General features: G+C 37.3%; 1 protein-coding gene across 3 annotated transcripts in view; it reads left to right on the forward strand.

The window, feature by feature from the left end:
- DNAJC5B (DnaJ heat shock protein family (Hsp40) member C5 beta) overlaps positions 1-23,728 on the forward strand; it is a 119,577-nt gene that overhangs the window by 29,431 nt on the left and 66,418 nt on the right. For 2 of the 3 annotated variants that reach the window (XM_007487047.3, XM_007487046.3), the window contains exon 2: positions 20,231-20,362. The exons of the other annotated variant lie outside the window; for it this stretch is intronic. The gene's annotated coding sequence lies outside the window, so the exon portion shown is untranslated. The remainder of the gene's footprint in view (positions 1-20,230; positions 20,363-23,728) is intronic. 3 annotated transcript variants of the gene reach the window in all.

Genomic DNA, 23,728 nt, shown 5'->3' on the forward strand with positions numbered 1-23,728 from the left:
CTTGAACTGAGCAAGGAAACTAGGGGAATCCAAGAGTTCAAGAGGACAAGGAAGTGCATGCCAGGAAATGGAAACAGTGAGCCCAAAGCTGCATGGATGAGAGATGGGGTATTATGTGTCCAGAACAGAAAGTAGACCAGTAACTAGAGGCATAGAACAATAGTATAGAAGGTGGGAAAAATAAGTTGAGATGAGATTGTGATGGGCTTTAAAGACCAAATAGAGGATTTTATATTTAATCCTAAAGGCAGTGGACTGGAAAGTGTCCATCAGAGGGCAACCAAGATGGTGGAGGGCCTTGAGATGATCTTGCAAGGATTATTTCAAGGGATTATGGATGTTTAGCTTGAAGAAGTAAGCACAAGATAACTATCTTCAAGTATTCAAAGAGTTGTCATGTGGAAGAGATCTAATGATTTCTGTTTGGCCCAAGAGGGCAGAACTAGGGTGGATGAGTTGAAGTTACAAAGAGGTAGATTTAGTTCGCATTTTCTAGCATTTAAAGATTAACAAAGCACTTTGTATACATTATTTCCTTTGATCTGTACAATAAACCATTATGTTTAACTGACTTCCCTCTTTCTCCAAAGTAACCCAAACAAATCCACACACTACCCATGACTAAAAAGATCTCTTTCATTGCCTGATGCTTCCTAAAAATGAAAACTATAGAAAAGTAATGGACTACTTTGCAATAATTATAGTAGGCTTTCTTTCACTAGGAATTTTCAAGTAAAGGGAAGATGATCACTTTGGAGGGTCTTATATCTGAGATTGTTGTTCAACTAAGGATAGAATTGAATGGTTTGTGCCAGTCCATCTAAATACTAAATCTGTAATTTTCTGTGTGTGCATTTTAATTGTTTCAGGAACTGCCTATACATAATTTTTATATCAATTTCTTTACATGAGAAGCAGTATGACATAGGAGATTGCATGCTGACTTTAGAACCAGGAAGATCTGGGTTCAAAAGTGTTTTAAATAAAAGTATAGATTCTTAATATGTGAAGGGAATATATGCTAACATATAAAGTAGCATAAGAATGCTTTATTTTTAGATACCATAGAACAATGATGGCGAACCTATTAAAGACCATGTGCCATGCCTCACCCCCCTCCTAGACTGTGTGCAATGTTCCTACCCCCCAAGACCAAGTGCTCCTCTCTTCCCTCCCCCCTCTGCCACCTTATTCCAAACAGGGGATGGAGAAAAGGAGGGGAGTGGCCCAAACACTCTGTTCTGGGGAGGGAAAAGCACAAAGGGGCAGGAAGGCCCAATGGAGAGAGAGAAAGGAGCAGCTCCGCTGGAGTCCCTCTGCCTTTCTAGTAACTAACTCTGCCAGGGACAGAGAGGTCTCTGTGTGCCATCTTTGGCATACATGCCATAGGTCTGCCAAAATGACTATAGAGAGTCTATCCTGAGGTCAGGAACGCTCATGGATGACATGCTTCTTTTGACAAATTAAAAGCTATACAGGTCAAGCGAGTTCCAATCTCCAAGTTAAATTTATATTTGAATTTAATTTTTAATTTAAAATTACAGTTACATTTAAATTTACATCACTCCTCTTGGATTTACTTGCTTTCCCCTACTTCATGTCTTGATCTTCCCAGAAAGAAAAACATTTCAGATTTTAGCAGCAGAGTTTGATGATTGCAGTAGAGTTCCACACTAAAGAGAAAGGTGGACAAGTGAAAGGAGAAACAGGGAACCTTTAGGAGCTGACACTGAATAACTTTCTCTTCGTGTTAGTTAACAAAGGGAATTTAGAAAAGAGAATTTCTTACGTTTGTCTTTTTTTTTTAATCAAGTTAATATGAATCACAACCAAATCTCAGGAAGTGCTAAGAGTACTGTAAACCTCCCCAACATGGGGTTATTAGGGAAGGATGTGAACTTTGGTTCATATCATTTGTTTACCACAAAACCAGTTCATCCAACAGCTGGAGGGGATTCACATGAGATTGCCTCCAGACACACCTATGTTTGCTAACGTTTGTTTTAGCTACACTGGGGGAATTTTCCAAACCATGGCCCCTTGACTGATTGTCAGTGAAGAAGGTTTTCCCCCTGTCTTATATTTCCTATCCTTTCTCAGTTCCATATAGGGTTAGGGGTCTTGGTAAAATATTCAAATAGGGGATTTTTAAAGTCTTAAAAAGCAATAATCATCATCATCATCATAACCTGCAATGCAAGCCTTGATGTGGCCTCCTTTTTCATATTAATTTTCTGCTACTCTTTTATTTCTATAAAGAGTCATAGATGAGGCTGCTATGGTGTTGGGGATAGAAATACAAAGGTTTCAGACTCATTGCCAATTTGTTATTGATGGTCCTCTTAAAAAACAGCACTATTACAGCCCACCAACACCTCCCCAAACAATCACAGAACTCTCTGGTAACAATAATTACAGTCAAGTCAAACAATAAACTCATTGCTCGTGTCTGAAAAGGAATGTTTTATTCTACAACTCTAGTCTACCAGGTCTCTGTTTCAAAGCTGGAAGGCATGTTTTGCTGACAGTCTTTGAAAGTCATTAACTCATTACTAAGAAAACAGCACATTCTAGAGGCCAGACCTGGTATAAGAGAAAAAAGACCTTGCCTGGTAGAGTATGATGAGCCCTGGAATAAAAGAATCAATGGGACACTCAGGTTTTAGACCTGATTCTGTCACTAATCCTTCTGCAGCCGTGGGTGAGTGATTTCACCATTTTGATTACTTGATGTGAGCATCAATGGAATCAATATAAAGCATCAGGTCACAATATCATAGAGTTGGAGCTGGAAGGAAACTCAGAGGCCATCTTGGTCAGCCCCCTCATTTTCAAGTGAAGGAAAATAAGGCCCAAAGAAATTAAGTGACTTTTCCCAAAAATCACAGAGGGGGTGGCAGAAGCAGGATTTTAAGCCAGGTCCCCTGACTCCAGAAAGAGTGTCTTTCCATTATTACTCTGAAATTACTTTCTCCGTAATTTAGTCTCTGAATTCTGTTTTGTAGCATAGTTTAGTGGAAACAATGCAGGATTTAGAGCCAGAAAATCTTGGTTCTCATGTTGGCTCTGTGGCTTAGCTTTAAAATGGAAAAGGACAATGGAAATCATCTTGTCTAGCACCCACACATATAAGGAAATTTGTGCCAAGTCAATATAGCTAGTAGTGGAGCTCTTCACTTACATTTTTCTGAGTCTTAGTTCATTATTTATCCATAAAATGAACAAAAGAATGTGCCTAACTCACAGAGTTATTGTGATGATATAATAATTCAAGCTCTATGAAAATATAATTTGTAAAGTGTTATTATTAAACGAAAAGGACTGACTCTTAAGCAATGTGATTCCCATTTTATTTTACATGATTTGAATCAGTGGGCTATGATGGAAAGAGCACTTGTTTGGGAGGCGGGAGTTCTGGGTCCCAGGTCTGGTTCTGCCACTAACTAGTCATATGACTATGGGTAGCATACTCCATCACTGAGCCCCTCGATTTTTTTCACTCATAAAATTCAATACAAGAAGTTCAAATCTGGCCTTTGATGCTTCCTAGTTGTATGGGGAAATAGTCACTTAACCCCCATTGCCTAGCCTTTACCATTCTTCTGTCTTGGAACCACGATATAGTATTGATTCTAAGATGAAAGACAAGAGTTAAAATTTTTTTTTAATTAAATACTATAAGCATTTAGTAAACAATTTCAATTCCATACTATTCTGTAATCTAGGGACATAAAGATAAAACCAAAAAACTGTACTTGTCTTCTTCCAGGAGCTTCCATCCTCCTAGGGCAAACAACATGGACTCATAAGTTAAAACAAAATATATACAGAATATACAATAATATATAACAAAATATATACAGAGTAAATAAAAACTGTTTGGGGCAGCAATAGGGAATAGCACTAACACCTGGGGGAATTGGGAAAGGTATCCTTTAAGGAAGGATCCCTAAGCTACTTGAAGAGGCTAGATATTCTATGAGACAGAGATGAGCATTACAGGCATATGGGACAGCTCATGCAAGAGCATGGATGTGGGAGATGAATCATGATGCATGGCCAGTATGGCTAAAATATGGAATGTATGAAGGAGACTAATGTGGACTCTATCTGGAATAATAAGTCAGGGACAGATTGTTCAGGGTGTTAAAGGCCAGAGGAATTTGTATTTTATTCTAGAGATAATTGGGAACTATCAAAGCTTCTTGACTAGGTTAGTGACAAGATCAGACCTGCACTTTAGGAATATCAGTATCAATAGGAATATCAATATGGATTGGAAAGGGAAAAGATTGAGATAGAGACACCAATTCAAAGGCTATTATAATAATTTAAGGGAGAGAAAATGAAGGTCTGGTCTTGGATTGTAGTTGCGTGAATGAAAAGGAGACATAGAGGAGTGTGATTGTGAAGAAAAAATTATCAGGACATTGGAATAACTAGAGTTTTAAATTTTTCCTTCCCAACTCTGTTAACCTATATCTATCTTTAAAAAAATATATATTTAATTTTTAACCAACAACCCTGGTACTTTTATAAACAAAAATCAAAAATCACCCTAGCCACCCCTATTCTATATTGTTTGGGGAGGGCTATAGTATTATAAAAATATATTAAATTATGAAGAGTAAAATGAGCAAAACCAAGAAAACTTTATGTGCAGAAACAGAAATAGTTTGAAGAATAACTTGTGTATGTCCACATCCAGAGAAAGGACTGATAAATGAAAATAAGGAAGACATAAATTTATATATACAATATCTTTTGCCAAATGATGCAGAGGAGAGGGCAGGAGATACCTTGGAATTTGAATGTAACAAACAAATACATTTAAAATTTTAAAAAGAAAAAAAAATAACTAGAAATGTTTTCATTAGGAACAAAAACATTCGGGTACAAAGATGAGAATGTGTGTAGATAGTGGGGTGGGAAGGCAGTGTACCCCAGAAAAATTCAGCATCTATATGAAATCAAGGGGGGCAGACTTCATGTCATTTTTCATCTTTTTATCTCTTTTGACTCCAAGATCTTGGACATGGTTGGGCACAGTTGAAAACTGCAGGACACTGGTTCCTTGAACCACTGAGGGCTGTTGAGGTGCAATCTAGTGGTGCTGTTCTTTATGGGGAAAAATTAAAAACAGTCTCCAACCTGTTCACCTCTGAATATGACTCTCATTTTCCCCAGGCCCTTGCCTTCTGTTTTTCTCATGAAGTTTTCTCTGAGCAGTCCAGCTCAAAATTCTCTCTCCCTCTTCAGAAATCTCCAATACTTATTGATTATACCTTTCATTCAGCACCTAGATGCATGCAACCATCTAAGTTTTTGTATCTTTTTACATATGTGATGTTTTCTTTTCAAATAGATTGTAAGTCATTTAAGGAACCCTTGTAGTCCTTACAATCACAGAAGCTGAGAGTTGGAAGAACTTAGAAGTTGTCTAATTCAACTTCATACGCAAATTCTGCATGAATGCAGCTCTCTGCCCCACCAATTGGCAGTTGAGTTTCCCACATTTGGGAGACATAAAAGGGTTAGCACACTCAGTGTGTGACAGATGATAGCAAAATAATTATTCTGGTCATGGTGTTCTGGTAAGTGTTCCCCATAGTACCTAGCACAGTGCTTTTAACAGAAGAAGTGCTCATTAAATATTTATAAATTGATCTATAGGAAAAAATTTTTACTGATTCTTTGTAACCCATAGCTCTTAGGGAATTCTTGGCCCAGTCACTGACCAGCTAAACTGGCAGTCTTGGAAGATTCTATTTCCAGGTTCCCAATTCAGCCAAGTATGGGGAAAGGATTTTAACAGATGCCATTTAAGTCAAATATGGTCAAGCACTTAACACCAAGTGACACTTTAATTCTATGAATGCACAAAAACATGGTGTCTTTTCTAGAAACTATCCAAACTAAATTTCTCCCAAAATAACTTTCTTGATACAGCCTAAGATTTAATTCTAGCCATTAAGGATCAAGAGGGTAGATTCCATGTTATTTTTCATCTTTTTATCTCTGTCAAATCACACAAGATCTTGAACATAGTAGGGGCTTAATAAATGTTTTTTTTTTAATTTAATGAGATGAAATTGAATTAAAGAGTGCTTTATGATCAGAAAATAAATGAAAGCAAAGGCCCTAGAGTTAATTTTTGACCACGAGAGGGCAGTAAGACCATATAGAATAGTTTACCCCATTTCAGGACCCAAATCTAGTTTAAGACTAATTTTTAAAGCAATTTTGATAATGAGTATTAAGTTATGTAACTTACTAGTGGCAATTATTACATAAGAAATAATAACATATGACATTCATAGTCCTTGAAGTGCACGCAATATATATGATTTCATTTGATAATGATTAATTTAGCAATCTTGGTTGTGGTCATTCTGTGCTTAATCCACATAAGCCTAGTTATTGCATGTGTAAAATGGAGAAATGTCAGCACTTATTCATTTAAAAAGTTGGGCTAAACATGAAAAAGCATGTTACAATGAGCTTTGATCACCTTGAATATAAGCCTTTCAATAATTATTTACTATTAGGATATTTGTAATAGCTTAGTCTTCAAATTTTCAGTGGATCCACGATCCCCTAGAGGTGAAGATTCCCTCATCCTATGGGGATGCTGGACCACATCCTCCAACTCTTAGCCCAGTGTTTGGTGTCATAGGAGTATGGACACAACTAGCCCTGGGAGTCCATTGGTGCAGGATGAAGAAATACCCTCTACCAAAGCAGATAAGCTTTTGTCTGCAATTTATGGTCTTACAGAGTTTCCTGGAGCACTTATGTATAATATATACCATGTGACCCTAGGCAAGTAATTTTACCTCTCACTGCTCTGGGGCAATTTCTCTCTAGGATACTCATGGCACATAATTAAATATTAAACCTGATTCAAACCATAAAGGTTGTAGGTGTTCAGAGGAAATGGATTAGTCAGAGAAGGCTTCAAAAAGGAGGTAGAAATTGAGCTGGGCTTTGAAGGACAGGAATGATTTTAGGAGACCGTAATCATGAGTACATTAGGGAAGAAAGGAGGAAGAAAATTGGATGGAGCAATGATTGGGGGTGTTGATTTGTGGAGGGTCTTGAAAGTCATAGTTTAGATGGGTTGCAGTAACCAGTAGGGGTTGGTCGAACAAGAGAAAGGTAGTTGAGGCAGCCTAGGTAATAATATAGATTAGCGAAGAAGGTAAACTGAAGCCAAGGAAACCAGTTAGAAGGCAGCTAGCAGCGGAGATATGAGGCTTGAACCCAGCTAGGTGCAAGCAGGAGGAGTAGGGAAGAGGTGTGAATATGGATAAAAGACAGATTGGAAAAAGTTGGAAGAATTCAGCCCAAGTAAATTGTTACTCCTATAAAATGGTGGTGGGATTAGGACAATCATGGCAAGAGTAATGCTCCCCATGTTTCTTCCCCTATGCATGACCCTCTGAGAAGACTGTCAAGATGCATTCAATGGCATGAGGGGATTTCAGCAACTTCCCATCCATCCCTGTGCTCTGGAAGTTCCTTTGATCCACAATATGCTGTGTTTTAATAGATCTCTTGACTGGGTCCTAGAGAGGATCTTTATCAAATGAGATGACCTCAAAGCTGTCCTTATCTTTTAAAGATTTCCTGGTTCTCTTCTCACTGGGTTATATGCTTAATTATCTTTGGCATACTGTAGACCAGTGGTTCTCAACCCTTATAATGCCGTGACCCCACAATACAGTTCCTCATGTTGTGGTGACCCCAAACCAAAAAATTATTTTGGTGGCTACTTCAAAACTGTAATTTTGCTACAGTTATGATTTGGAATGTAAATACCTGATATGCATTATGTACTCTCATTGCTACAAATTGAGAGGTTGAGAACCGCTGCCGTAGACCATTACTAGAGGGCTTCAGGCAAAGGGTGCCTGACTACCTGCTTGGGATGTTGTATAGAAGATTCTTGTTCATTCATGTATTGTATCAGAAGATTTGGGAAACTGTAAATTCTAGAATTTTACAAAACTGATACGGTATTCCGTTATCTACTGCCATATAATTCCATTACAAAGTTTGTAGTTAAAAAATTTGGGTTTGTTATGGGATAGCCTGAGATTGTAGAAAGCACTGAATGATTTTCCTAATAAATGAATGGGGATGGGGGGAGAAGCATTTACTAAGTGATTATACTCCAAGTGCCGAATATATACTAATACAGAAGTGAGATAGTCCCTGATTTTCTAGAAGCTTACATTCACTAGGGGGAGAAAACAGAAGAGAGTAATGATGGTTATAGATGATGACTGCTTTTCACCCCCTATTCAGTTCTGAGCTCAGCTCTTTGTCCAATGCAATGCTTGTCCTATATATATATTCATAGACTAAGTCAAAGGGCTGTCCATTGTACTATTTGTCATAGTTGGAGCATTATACATTCTCCATCTATTTGCTTCTTTCTATTTGGATTGTTAAGTTGATCTCCTTTGAGTGTTCATTAAAGAGACGCAGTGATACTGGGGGAAATTAGATCATCTGGAGAATCATGGGGATCCCATTTCCATTTGGACATCCTTGGTGGGCATATGTCTCCCTAGTTTATGCTTCTCTTGGTATTGACAATCAGAAGATTACCAAACAAATGTATCTCTATGGTTGTTGTACCTATTAAGAAATCTAACAATATCTTAAATTATGTATGGGAGGTACTTTATTGGAGGAGAGTCTTAAAGATTATATTTTGCTTTACTAAACCAAATAATTAAAAACCCAACAAACAATAAAACAGTGGGCTTTTGTATTTTATATACTTCTCAAACATTTGTATGAGAATAGAAATGACACTTCTAAAAATTATTCACTAATGTCAGCCTCTGATAGAATGCAGATCAAAGCATTCCATTTTTCATTTTTTTTCTTCTTGAGAGTGTGATGTATCTTCTCTCACATGACAAATATAGAAATGTGTATCGCATGACAGCATATGCATAACATATCATATTGCTTGCTACCTTGGGGAGGGTGGTAGGAAGGAGATAAAGAGAGTAAGGGAGTATTTGGATTACACATTGTCAGAAAATTGATATTAATAATTGTTTCTGCATCCAATCAGGGAAAAAGTACAATTAAAAAAAACTTAATGAAACCAATAAAACTTTTAAAAAGAAAAAACAACAAACAAATACCTTAAATTCTGCCTATTCCCTTCTCATGTTTCATTAAGGAAACTTATAGCTTATTCTTATATACATGATAAAGTAGGCATATGGATAGGGAGTCAATAATGTTCTCTCACTTTATTTTGGTAAAAACAAAATCTAGCAAGATTTTTTCATTATATTGTTCATTATATTCCCCATTTCCAGAAAAATGGAAAATCTGTCCTTTAAAGCATTCAGATTTGAGATCTTCCAGCACAGATTTTTTTTGAAACACCCCTGGGAATACTTTGTCAAATTAAACACCTCTTCCTGTCTTCTTCGTTAGTGCTGCTTCTACTTCCTCACCTAATACATGACCATGATGGATGAAAGTATCAGAATTCAGATGTGGCCAACTCATTCATTCATACATTTGTCCAATAGAATGGAAGCCCATTCCGGTGTTTGCTAATTTTCCTGTATCTTTGATCTTTTCTTCAAGTGCTCTTTCTATTCCTTTGCTTAACTGAAATTGAATTGAATAGTTCTCTTATAAATAGAGACCACTTTTTTAAAAATCATTTTCTTTTAACTGGAAGAGGCAGTCATGGTGTAGCAAAAATGTTGGACTTAAATTTAGGAAACTTGAATCTCTTCCCATTCCTGGAGCTGGCAAGCAATTCAGTCTGGGTTACACATATATTTTCATGCAAAACATAATTCCATACTCTTCATTTTTGCAAGTGAATAATCTTATAAAACCAAAACACCAAAACATATACCCAAGTAAACAAGTGAAAAATAGTATGCTTTTATTTTCATTCTGACTCCAACAGTTCTTTCTCTGGAGCTAGATAGCATTTTTTGTTATAAATCCCTCAGAATTGTCTTGGATCATCATATTACTGAGAGTGGCTAAGTCTATCATATTTGATCATTCTCCAATATTGCTGTTACTATGTACAATGTTTTTCTGGTTCTGTTTATTTCACTCTACATGGATTCATGTAGGTCTTTCCAGATCTTTCTGAAGTTATCCTGTCCATCATTCCTTACTGCACAATAGTACTGCATCACCATCCTACACCACAATTTGTTCAGCTGTTCCCCAATTAATGGACATTCCCTAGATTTCCAATTCTTTGCTACCACAAAAACGGCAGCTATAAATAAAAGTATAAAAGTAAAATAAAAGTAGGTCTTTTCCTATTTTTTATCTCTTTGGGATATAGACCTATTAGTGGTATTACTGGATCAAAGGGTATGCTCAGTTTTATAACCCTTTGGACATAATTCCAAATTGCTCTCCAGAATAGTTGGATCAGTTCACAACTCCACCAGCAATTTGTTAGTGTCCCAATTTTGCCACTTCCCTTCCAATATTTATTATTTCCCTTTATTGCCATGTTGGCCAATCTGATAGAAATGAGGTAGTACCTCAGTGTTGTTTTAATTTTCATTTCTCTAATCAAGAAGGATTTAGAACATTCTACACCAAGATAAGCTCAAAATGGGAATATGACTTAAACTTAAAGGGTGATATAAACAAATTGGGGGAATATAGAAGAGTTTACCTATCAGAGAGAAGGGAAGAATTTGTGAGTAAACAAGATGGAAAACATTAGATGTAATATGAATAGTTGATTACATTAAACTAAAAAGATCTTGTACAAATAAAACCAATGCAACCCAAATTAGAAGGGAAACAACAAACTTGGTAAATTTTATAACAAATTTCTCTGATAAAGGTCTCATTTCTTAAATATATAAAGAGCTAAGTCAAATTTATAAAATATGTCATTCAGCAATTAACAAAGTCAAAGACTATGTATAATATAGTAGTAGTCTGTCGGTAACCAAGAATGGCAATTGTCTTTGTGCGATTTCATCTGTGATGTACCCTCATGGGGTGTATAGGGTGCTCAGGGAGGAGTAGTATCTCTGGTATGGAGGGAAAGATATCAATAATCATATCCACCTTTCTGAGGCTATTTCCTCATTTGTCAAATTAGAATAATAATATTATCTGTTTCACAAAGCTATTGTGAAGAAAGTACTTTGTAAACAATTTATTCTTCAGGTGTTTCAGTCGAATCTGACTCTTCCTGACCCATATAGGTTTTTCTTGTCAAATATACTGGATTGGTTTGTCCTTGGATGAGGGAAGAGAAAAATGAGACAGCCAGGGTTAAGTGACTTGCCTAGAATTACATAGCTAGTATGTGTCTGAGGTAGATTTGAATTCAGGAAGCTGAATCTTCTTGACTCCAAGTCAGCACCTAGACCATTGTAAATAGCAGATTGTTGTATAACATAGAATAAACTGTTATTGTTCTACTCTGTGTTTCTACTGATGCCTCTTTCCAAACATTGATCTGCCAACATTATTCAACAGTTGATCTTCTTTTGAACATTCTTTTTTTTTTCATTCTTTTTTTCTCTAGAACACCTACTACCTTTTAAAAATGATTCTTGGCTCACAACTCTCTTTTCCACCCTGCCTTTATCTTTGGCATGACTGAGGCCATCTTGGGTAAAGGAGAGAGGTAATTGATGTTTCAAAGGCACTTTTAGGTCATGGCAGAAATAAAGTCAAGAAGTATTAAGTGTGTCAGGGGCTGGAAAGGAAAATGAATGGATGAGCAGGAGCTAAATTGATAAATGGAGGTTGGTAGTGGGGAAATTTAACATAGGTTAGTCCAGAATTAAGGGAAGTTTGTAAAAGTTGCTTAATTAGGAATAAAGAACTTAATTCTTTCATGCCCAAAAGAATATCTTTCATACCTAGAGCCCTACTATGTTTACTAGTGGTAGCCTCAGCCACCTAAATCTAGACATTTCATTCCATTCTGGCTATCTCATTAGTCACTAAACCTTATCCCCTTCTGTCTTCCAGTTCTGGAATAATAAAATCAATGGTCAGTGTTCCTGAAAAGTGTGTGTTAATCTACCCATTCCCCTTTCCAGTTACTTTCTAGACCAAAATATCTATTCATAGCCATCACTCCCTTAAATGTGTGGTCTTCCCCCATTAGAATGTAAGTCCCCCAAGTATACTGATAATGTTGTTGAGTCATTTCAATCACGTCAGACTCTTTGTGAAACCATTTGGGGTTTCCCTGGCAATTTTTTTTTTGTCTGTAGCACGTGGTGCTCTTTATTGAGACGCGCAGGACACTGAGGGCCGCCGGGCGGGACGACACGCTAAGGCACTTTTTTATATAAAAAGGGTGGGGCTCTCACTAGTTTCTCCGGGACAGCGACGGGACCTGAACTCGGAGCTCGGGGCTCGGGGCTCCACAGGCAGGGGGCCAGCGAGGGCTTTTTCAGGTTCTCTTTGCTCTTAGGCAGGCGAGTCTGAGTAAATGCAGCACGTACATACATACAGTGAAAAATATGGGGAAGTCCAGCAACCAGTGTATGGTGGAGAAATATTTGCCATTTCCTTCCCCATCTCATTTATGGATGAGGAAATTAAGGCTACCAGACTTAAGTGATTTGCCCAAGGTCACATAGCTACTAAAAGTATGAACTCAGTGTCTTCCTGACTCTAGGTCTGGCACTCTCCCTTCTATACCACCTTGCTGCCCTGGTTCACTCTACAAGTCCCCTGAAACAAATTCTTTTAGCTAGATCTTTGGGAGAAGTTCAGCTTTTGAGGCTAAAATGCTCTCTTTCATGTACAACATACAGCCGATGAGTCTCCTATGTGTCTTCTCCATACTCTTCCTTCCAGGAATACTTTTCCCAGACTAACTTGCTTTTTAGTTTTCATCTTATGGTCCAAGTACACCTCTCTTCACATACCTACTCCTAGCCCACTCCTTAGATCCCACCTAAAAGAGCTTAGTGGAAAGAGCCACCAAAGAGATAAAGCCCAGATACCCTTCCCTTGTCTTTGGCCATGGAGGCTGTTCTCAGTTATCCAGACCTGAAAATTGTGAGTCAGCTTTTACTCCTACCCATCTCCCACATCCAATTAGTCAACAAATCTTGTCAGTTCTACTTCCATGGCATCTTTTCCCTGTGTCTGCCTTTCTCCTCCCACGGCTACCACCCTCATCTAGTCCCTCATTACCACTGGCTTGGAAACAACAGCCTCTAAAATGTTTTCTCAACTCTGGTGTTTTTCTCCCTCCAGTACACTAATAAGGCTATCTTCCTGGCTTAGGGCTTTGATCATCTCACTCCCTAGCTCAAAATTCTTACTGTAGCAACTTGTTGCCACTTGATTGGCATCTGAGATCATTATCCTCATCCTTGAGAACTTGAAGGGACTGTCCCTTCCCTGCCTTCCCCACCTTATTTTATGCCATGCCCCATGATGAACCTAGCCATTCTCAAACTTTCTGGCCTCAGGACCCCTTTACACTCTTAAAAATTACTGAGGATGCTCCCAACCCCTAAGAACTTTTGTTTATGTGAGTTATATCTATTAATTTTTACCATAATAAAATAAATAATTTTATTTAATAAATTTTAATATTTATTGTTTTATTTATTTTTAATTTTATTTAATATTTATTTTTAAATTTTTAATTATTTTATTTAATTTATTTTAATTATTTATTTAATAAATGAAAATTAAAACATCTTATTATTATGAAAATAGTTTTGATCTTCAGGAACCCCTGAAAGGGTCTTGGGAATCTCCAGGGATCCCTGGGTCACACTTTGAAAATTGATGAAATATCTTATATTTCATTCAGACCAGAATATCTATTTTCTGGACATTTGCCATCCCTTTGATCCTATAGCTCCCTATGCCTGAAATACTCCTTTTCTGATTTCTGTGTATTAAAGCCCTACCCATCTATACTTTGAGGCCTACCTTTTTGGAGTCTTCCCTGATTTGCTGTCCACCCCCCCTTCCCCCCCCCAACTCTTTACAAATAGAAGGGCTCTCACCCTAATTTGAACCTTATGAGATACTGGTGTGGCATAGTGGGAAAGATTATAGGATGCAGTCTGGGTTTTTATCCCAGCTTTGCTACTGGGGCATCTGGGCCAGGAGTCAGGAAGGCCTGAGTTGAAACCTGATTTTAACACCTAGAAGCTGTATAACCTTGAAAAAGTCACTTAACTTTTATCTACCTCTGTTTCTACATCTATAAAATTAGGATAATAATAGCGTCAACCTCCCAAGGTTGTTTTGAGGACCAAATTAGATAAGAGTTGTTATACCTAAATGTTAAGTATAATTATTATTGTTGGACCCAAAGGTTTCCAAGTGCCCTTCTAACTCTAAATATATGATCCTATAACACTTTGTTTCTCTATTATATACTTCTACTATGTTGTTTTTGTTGTTTTTTGGTTATTTCAGTCTTTGTGACTCCCAACTGGGGTTTTCATGGCAAAGATACTGGAGAGGTCTGCCATTTCCTTTTTGAGCTTATTTTCTAGATAAGGAAATTGAGGCAGAGTTAAGTGACATGCCCAGCTAGTAAGAATCTGGGACTGGGTTTGAATTCAGGAAGATAAGTTTTCCTGCCTCCAGAATTGGCACTCTATTTACTGTGCCACCTAGTTGCCCATAATATTTTACCTTGTATGGATTTATGGGTGTACTCTCTCTTAAGATGCAGCATTGGACAGTAGATAGAAAACTGGCCTTCGAGACAGAAGGACTTGAATTTAAGTCAGTCTCTGACAACTTCTGACAGTGTGATCTTTGGGCAACTGTTAAGGGTAAATTTTTGGGTTGAGACTGAATATATTATTTAGTGGTTGCCATGAATTTAAATTCTAAATCCCAATGAAATACTCAAATCAGAATGGAATTTTATGGTGGTTTATTTACAATAAAAGGAAGAAATTAAGAAGGAGAAAGAGGGAAAGGGATAAAGATCTACTCTGGCCTGAACTGAGCCAGAGGGAGTTCAGAGGCCTCTCAGCCAAGGGGCCTTTTAAATCTAGCTCGGCTTCCAGCTAGGAGGCCTCCTCCAAGATGAGGGGCCTCCTTGGAGGTTGGAACCTTTAGAAGGGTCAAGGAAAAGGGAAGTCAGCCTTAACACTCACCACGTGATTGCCTAAGGGAAGCAGTCTCAGGACCCACACTTCAGAGTTCCTCCAAGTCAAGTTTTGCCACCCAAGTCTGCAAAAGCCACAAAAGCCCCTCTCATAGGAAGTGATACAAAATATAACGGCAGTTCTTTACATCGCTTCCTGTGTCTCACATGTACCAAATGGTGGCTTAAACTTGGCTTAGGACAGCCCAGGGGGTCAGCCAGTCATCTCCAATTTGTCATTTGCTAGCACATGCTGGTCACAAACCATCTTCCCCCACACTTAATCCTTAAGTGGGAATGTATACATTCCGGGTTGCTAAAATTCTAAAGACTAAGCAGGGTGGAGTAAATCTAAAATTCGCAATCCCCCCTGATGATGATTGGGAGACTAGTCTCCCCAATTGATTACTAAACATAATCATCTTGTACCTCTAAATCTTCTAACTACAGGTGCATACAAAATTTTACCTTCTAAGAGGAAACTACAATAGTTAGAGATAAGAGGGGAATAGAATAGAGAGACAGCAAAACCAATGTTTTGCTGGGTGTATTGACAAAAACCAATTAGGGGACAGTGTACATTCAAAATGTTCAATCAACCTTCAGTTCAATCAACCACACCCAAAGTTCATTCTGGATCTTCTTGATGTAGCATAGGTTTTTTCAGGCATCTTTCTGCAAACAGTTCACTCTCTGGATTTTAGGAGTTAGCAAGCTTCTTTCTTTGAACATCTTTCTCAAACAAAAATCTTTTAAATCTTGGATTTTTATTAAAATGCAATCTCCCCCTGAAATGGGTGTTGAAAAACACCAAGTTCAGCTCAGGATGCAAGGTTGAGTTATGGGAGTGTATGAGTCAGTTATGAAAAGAAGAGAGGGAAAAAAGCCAAAAATATATATTAAAAAAATGGAAGAAAGTTAAACTTTTGGAGAAAGAGGGGAAAAAATTCAAAATAAGAATCAAAACTTCAAAAGTAGGGGACAGCTGGGTGGCTCAGTGGATTGAAAGTCAGGCCTAGAGACAGGAGGTCCTAGGTTCAAATCTGACCTCAGATACTTCCCAGCTGTGTGGCCCTGGGCAAGTCACTTAACCCCCATTGCCTAGCCCTTACCACTCTTCTGCCAGAAGGTAAGGGTTTTGTATTAGGGTCCAATAAATTTCTACTGGTCCTTGTATTAGGGTCCAATTAAAGTAATTTCTATCCCACAACTCTGTAGGACAAAATGCAATAATATTTCACTTACCCATTTGCAGCCAAGATTACAGGAAGTTGCCATACTATAAGAGAGAAAAAGGACTAGATTTTTGTGTATGTGATAGGGAAGTGTCATTCCCTGGTCTGATTTTTCATCATTTTCAGGGATAGGGGGAGCCAGGATGATAGCCAAACTTTGGGACTTGTCTGTGAGTATTTCACAGAGTGTGGATACAAGGAAGTCCTACATCTTAACACATGTCAAGCGTTGCAACCTCGAGTCTCACACTAGGTTCAAGTCCTTTTGTATTGGCTTAGAAGTTCATCAATTCCATCTGGACTGGCTTGGTCCTTGTTGACCTTGTGCTCCTTGGCAGTGTATAGTGGCTCTTTTGTTCCCTTCTCCTGGAATCAGACACAATCATTAATCACAGTTCCATAACATTCATCAATAACTGGCAGGTTTCCATAGTCTAAAGCTGTTTGGGTATGCATTAATACAACTCACTTAACCTCGGTGCTCTAGGTAATTACTAAGTCTGAAAATTGCGGAGAAGACATTGAAGAAGCCATGGTCATCCACTTCATCCCATGCCATCTCCAATCATCCTGGCTTTTGTCTTGCCATTGGACTTTTGGGACTGAAAGAGAGAATGAAGCTAATGACTTTGTGCAGCTCTGCCTCACTTAAATCCAGTTCACCCCCAAGTCAAGATATCACCCTGTGATGTCATTAATCTTCTTCAAAAATAAAGGATCAACAAAAACAAATTGCAGAGGAGTGCCAACCTGTACTGGTCAAATGTGACCTCAGATGCTTCCCAGCTGTGTGACCCTGGGCAAGTCACTTAATCCCCATTGCCTAGCCCTTACCACTCTTCTGCCTTGAAACTAAATGTCAGTATGGATTCTAAAACAGAAAGCAATGGGTATTGAAAAAAAATGGAAAAGTTCCTTACTGAGAACTCCTATAACCAATAAAATTATAGGTCCAGTTCCTATCCCTATATCTTCTCTCACCTACAAGACCCAAATGAACTCCTTAAGGGCAAGAACTCTGCATCATTCCTCTTTGTATTATCTAAAACAAAGTAATGTAGTGCCTGGCACTTAGGAAGAACTCAGTGAATATTTGCTGAATGGATGAAACAAACCTTTTAAAAAAAAATCAAGTCCAAGAAATTACCTCTTGAATTAGCCAGTCATTTCCTCTCACATTCATAAAATACATTTGAAAAGATTAAAAACCAGACTGCACATTTGCCAGCTCAGTAGGATCCCAAGGTTAGAAGATTTTTTCCTTTCCTTCTGGTGTTTTAAACACTGTTAAAGAGTGTCTTGTAGCACTTATATAGGAGAGAATGGTTGTGTAGTAAACTTAAATTAAATGGACATATATGAGTTGATTGAATCTGCAAACAATATCATGAGTATAGGAAGGGGTCTGTGCAGTTTCATCCCCCAAGTAGAATAGCCATTAAGGATGCAATTCTCTACATCCTCAAATTAAGCTCTGAGGAGAGCTTTGTTGCAAAAGCTTTAAAGAAAGCATACAATATCACTTTCTTCTCTGAGAAGAGGAGAGTTACTTTGGAGATAAAAAACTGAGCTCAGAAGATGATGTATGGTAAATCTCAGATCTTTAAAAGACAATAACATGGGAAGGACTACAGGGCAATTTGGTGGCTCAGTGGATTGAGAACTAGGCTTAGAGACAGGAGGTCCTGGATTCAAATCTGCCCTCAGAAACTTCCAAGCTATGTAATCCTGGGCAAGTCACTTTTAACCCCCATTGTTTAGCCCTTACCACTCTTCTGCCTTGGAACCAATACCAAGTATTGATTCTAAGGCAGAAGGTAAGGGTTTAAAAAAAAAAGAACTACACACTCTAGAATAAAAGAACTAGACAACTGTCATTATCATGAAGAGCCATTGTATGTTAAATCAAAACGGAGAATTTCTACAAATTTCTACAAGAGCTTCCAGACATAAATGGGAAAAAATATGCTTGATTCAGGATTCCCAAAATATATGTCTTAACTAACTTAGCATTGTCTTTATAATTGTCTTTTAGCAGAATAAGTATCTTTTCATTTCTTTTTTACTCAATGTTAAGTCTATTAATTGAACCAGCATATACCCTGATACCATAGGATTATTTAAAATCTACTTGTTTGTTTGGCTCTTTTTAAAAAATAATAATGAAATCTGACATTTACAAAGTGCTCCACAATTTGCAGAATGATTACTTCAACTGATTGTCACCATGGCCCTGGTACATTAGGTAGTCTGGGTATAATTTCCAAGTTACAGATGGGAGTATTGAGTTTCAGAGAGATTGAGTCACTTCTCCAAGGTCATCCAGGCCTTTTCAGCTTTGAAGATGGTGCTCTTACCTCCATACCTGCATGACCTCTATAACAAGTGTGGTGGCGTGGAGATGGGAAAAGAACTAGCCAATGAGGATCCAGTACTTAGAGTATGTGCAATATATTCTGTCTGGCATGATGGAGGTTTGGTGATCTTGCTTCTGAACCTACGTATTAAAGGGGGCTCTTTTTTTTTTTTTAAACCCTTACCTCCTGTCTTGGAGTCAATACTGTGTATTGGCTCCAAGGCAGAAGAGTGGTAAGGGTAGGCAATGGGGGTCAAGTGACTTGCCCAGGGTCACACAGCTGGGAAGTGTCTGAGGCCAGATTTGAACCTAGGACCTCCCGTCTCTAGGGCTAGCTCTCAATCCACTGAGCTACCCAGCTGCCCCCCAAAGGGGGCTCTTTCTACTGCTCCACATTAACCCTTGCTTTCTCTTTCCCCCCACTACTTAGAGTAGTGCTTGCCTAGATGGCTGCCAGGGAAGAGATTTCTTCTGGTAGTTTATACTCTTTCTATACACATTCAGTTTCCTACTCACTAGAAGGATCACAATTTAAGAATATCTGGAAAGTCCAACCTGTGCCAATTGGTGAATATGTATATACTAGAGACAGTAGGATGAAATTTTTATTTCCAAGTAAAGTTATAATATCTGTTTATATTTGAAGTATATTTGTGTGGATGGGGAAATTATAGTAAAATTATTTATTAAATTATTGTCAATGGATCTAATTGATACAGGTCCTTCAAATTAAAATATTTAATCACCACCCAGTAAGCTGGCAGAGAAAATAATCAGGATACCTGCTCATGCACTGAAGTAGAAAAAGAGCCTCTACAACCATATACATGTCCAGAAATAAGTTTACCAAGCCTCCACCCATGTGGGTCAATACCAAGCAGTGAATATTTTGCATGTTTAAAGGACTGAGCCCTCTGTGTCCCCTTCCTTCCAGCCTTAAGTCCACTGAGGAGGTAGAAAGTTTAACCTTCAAGTACAGGTTCAATGTATAGAGTTTTTCATTAGAAGGAAGGTTGACAGCTAAATTTTGAAAGGAATCTATCTATAAGCTAACCTTAATTATTATTTTTGTAAATTGTAATTATTTATAGCATAGATTATAATATGTATGTCATACATATTATATTGTACATATATAAACATGTACAATGGTATATGTAATGATTATCTTTTATAATGTAAATGTATAATGGTATTGTAATTATAATTTATAATTATTTTATGATATAAAATATATAATGGTATTTATAATTATTTTATAATGTAAGATGTATAATAATAGTTTAATTATCTTATAACAAAATACATAATAGTATTTATATTTATTTTATAACAAAATACATGAGTATAATTATTTTATAATATGAAATATATAATAGTATTTATAATTTTATAATATAAAATATTTAATAGTAGTTATAATTATCATTATTCTTTATTAATGGAACCCCAAAATGCAAACTTGACTAGATTCAAAAAAAATGTTTTTGGTATCTGACTTTACAGTGGCCAGTTAGCTTCCCATTAGCAAAATGACATTCAGAAACAGCTTAATTTGCCCTTTGGTTTCCTGGGCTGATGCAGATGGTGGACAGAGAGGAGTGATGGCAGACGCTACCTTGTGAACAGGCTTTTAAGGTGAGACAAACAGGCACTTAACAACAACAACAACAACAACAACAACAACAACAATAATAGTTTGCATGCATATAGAGTAGTAATGGTGAACCTTTTAGATGGTATGCCAGGCCATGCCCCCATCCCCAAGACAGAGATCATGTGCCATGCCCCATCCCTCGGATAGCTGGGTGTGCCCCCCTACACACACACACACACACACACACACACACACACACACACACACACACACACACAAACACACTTATCTTGGATACAGATCACAGTGAGAGAGCCTGATATTGTCTTTCCTTTCAGGATTTTTTTTCCTTGCTAATAATCAAAAAGGCAATTGAGTTCAACATTGGCATAACTTTCCTTTTTTTTATTCCAAATCTTATAAAATTAATTGTTACAGTTTATTGTTGGTACTGACTTTTGTCTTGCCACTGAACTCTTTGAAGAGAAGAACAAACAGTATCAGTCTATTAACTATTTTTACTTTAGAGGAGTTGGCTACTAAAAGTTATTTAGGTATCTACCATAAGCATTTTCTTGTAGAAACTTACTTTAGAGGCTGCTAGGTGGTTCATTGGAATTAGTGTCAGGCCTGGAGATGGGAGGTCCTACATTCTGTAATAAATAAAATAAAATTATGAGGCTGCTAGTAGCTTTAATATAACTTTATTACATTAGAGTACTAATAATAAAGAGAGGGAAAGTTAGGAAAGAGTTAGAGAATTACTTAGCTTACTATTGTATTGGCCACCATGATGGATTACAGCTCATCACTGACAAGGGTTCCCTCAGGTTTCCCACTCCAGCCAGAAAGACTCAGAAGACCTCCTGGTCTTCCACTTATAAGCTGTTTTCTCCACCCACTAGCTTTGACACATCACATTTTAGGAACCAACCACAGTTTCTTAATTTGCCTGGGTTGCCAGGGGAATCAGTTTCCCGTCTTGTTGGTTACTTGGTTCTCTAACTTCCTTTCTCTGAGGACCTGTCTATACCTGCACATCTCAGTGGTCTTTGACCTCCAGGTCACTGAGGAGTGACATAAAACAAAGTGATATTAATGGAGAGGGAGATTCTCTTCCAACAGTTCAAATCTGACTGCAGACTCTTCCTAGATGTGTTCCTAGGTAAGTCATTTAACCCAGATTGCCCAGCCCTTACCACTCTTGTGCCTTGGAACCAACATTTAGTATTGATTTTAAATTGGAAGGTAAGTATTTTTTTTATTTAAAAATTTTTTCAGAGTACCAATGACATCACTGAGTAATGTTTTGACTCAAGTCTAAACTGTATTTAAATGAAACCAAGTTGCACAAAGTCATCAACATCACTCTTCCAGAGTCATTCAACTCCTGTGGCAAAACAAAAGTCAGGATTGGCAATAAACTGTAACAATTATTTTTTTTTAATTTAAATTTAAAAAATTAAAATTTTTTAAATATAATTTTTTAAAAAGAAAGAAATTACTTTAAAATGAACTTTCCTAGAAAACTTTCCTTGATTAAATAAAAATAATAACAATAGTTAGCAATGATATAGTACTTTATATAGACTCCCATTTGATCCTCACAACAATCTTATGTTATTATTATCACCATTTTACAAATGGAAAAACTGAGACTCAGAGGTTATGTTACTCTTCCAAGGTTACACAGGTAGTTAAGTATCTGAGACAAATTTTAACTCAGGTCTTCTTGACACCAAGACCAGAAATCTATTATGATACTAATCATTCCTTATGATAACATTTTCCTTCATACAATGGCTTTGTGTTATTTCAATATATAAGAATATATACACATTATTGAGTCATTTAAGTTATATCCTTCATTTGTGACTATGACTCCATTTTATTTATTTATTTTTTGCAAAGATACTGTAGTTCATTTTACAGATGAGTAACAGGCAAATAGGGTTAAGTGACTTGCCCAAGGTCACACAGCTAGTAAGTGTCCAAAACCAGATTTGAAAGCTGAATCTCCTGATTCTAAGCCCAGTGCTTTCCACTGTGTCACCTAGCTGTCCATTTTTGCACATAGTTCTACATAATTTATAGGTAATGTATATTTATATAAATTTTATGAGAATGATTTATACACACATACATTGAGGGCATCTTTGGTGACTGTATTATCAAGGAACAAGAAAGGTTTCAAAAGTGATGATCCACAATGGGATTCAGCTTTACCATTATGTATCTGCAAGAACCTACTGTTTTTATTGTTAATTTGCTTTAAAATGCATTTGATTCAGGAGAACAAAATACTCCCTTAATGGTTGTCCTTCAAAAAGTTGTATTCCATGGATATGCCAAAATTATATAAAATACCTGGAAAAACATAACCTTGTTCAGTGACACTTCATTAATATCAATAGAAGCATTTTTTAAGAGAGGGAGATCTATACTTGCCAAAAGTATTTATCATTCTCAAGGATGAAATCCAACCTAGAACCCAAATGATGGAGAAGTTACCTATACATGGTGAGCTTCTCCAGGTCCTCTTTTTTATGGACTAGCTTGTTCTGATTGCATTAAGCACTGAAACATTGTTGAGCCTCCTAAGTAAAGATTCTTTTTTTTTTTAATGCCATATTAAAATTTAAAAATATCCGATTTTACCTCTCAATTACATATAAAAAGAGGTTTTAATATTTAAAAATAGGACAGATTAGGGCAGCTAGGTGGCTCAGTGGATAGAATGCCAGGCCTGGAGATAGGAGGTCCTGGGTTTAAATTTTATTTCAGATACTTGCTAGATGTGTGACCTGAGCAAGTCACTTAATCCCAATTGCCTAGCCCTTACTACTCTTCTGCCTTAGAAATGATATTTAGTATTGCTTCTAAGACAGGTAAGGAATTTTTTAAAAAATAGGCTGATTTACAAAAACTGAATATAAATACAGAAATTCATTTGTTTGTAATGAGAAGAAGAGAGATAGTTTGGAATCCAAGGACTTGACAGTGGGCTTAATTCTTGTCTCTGACACCCACCTGGATGTGACCTGGGGCAAATCACTTAAACTCTTTGAGCCTGTTTCCTAATTAAGGGATTGAATTAGATGATCATAAGATCTCCACCAGCTCCAAATAGATGATCCTGTTGGAAACGGGCATCTTCTATCTCTGTTATCTTCTACCTCTATTATCTTCTTACAAAAATGGGGGGGGGGGGCGGAGTGGAGATGCCTCCTGGTAGTCATGGCACCTTGGTTTGCCATGTTGTCTGTTGTCTCTGCAGCCAGACCACATGGACAGAGGATATCATTCAAGAGTAGCAGGATAACCTTTCATAATATAGCCTGAGGCTTTCAATTGGATAATGGAATCTAAAGCTTCAAAGGACCTTAGAGATTAGCTCTCTGGTTCAA

Source organism: Monodelphis domestica, chromosome 3, assembly GCF_027887165.1.
Source record: "Monodelphis domestica isolate mMonDom1 chromosome 3, mMonDom1.pri, whole genome shotgun sequence".
Taxonomy (NCBI): Eukaryota; Metazoa; Chordata; class Mammalia; order Didelphimorphia; family Didelphidae; genus Monodelphis; species Monodelphis domestica.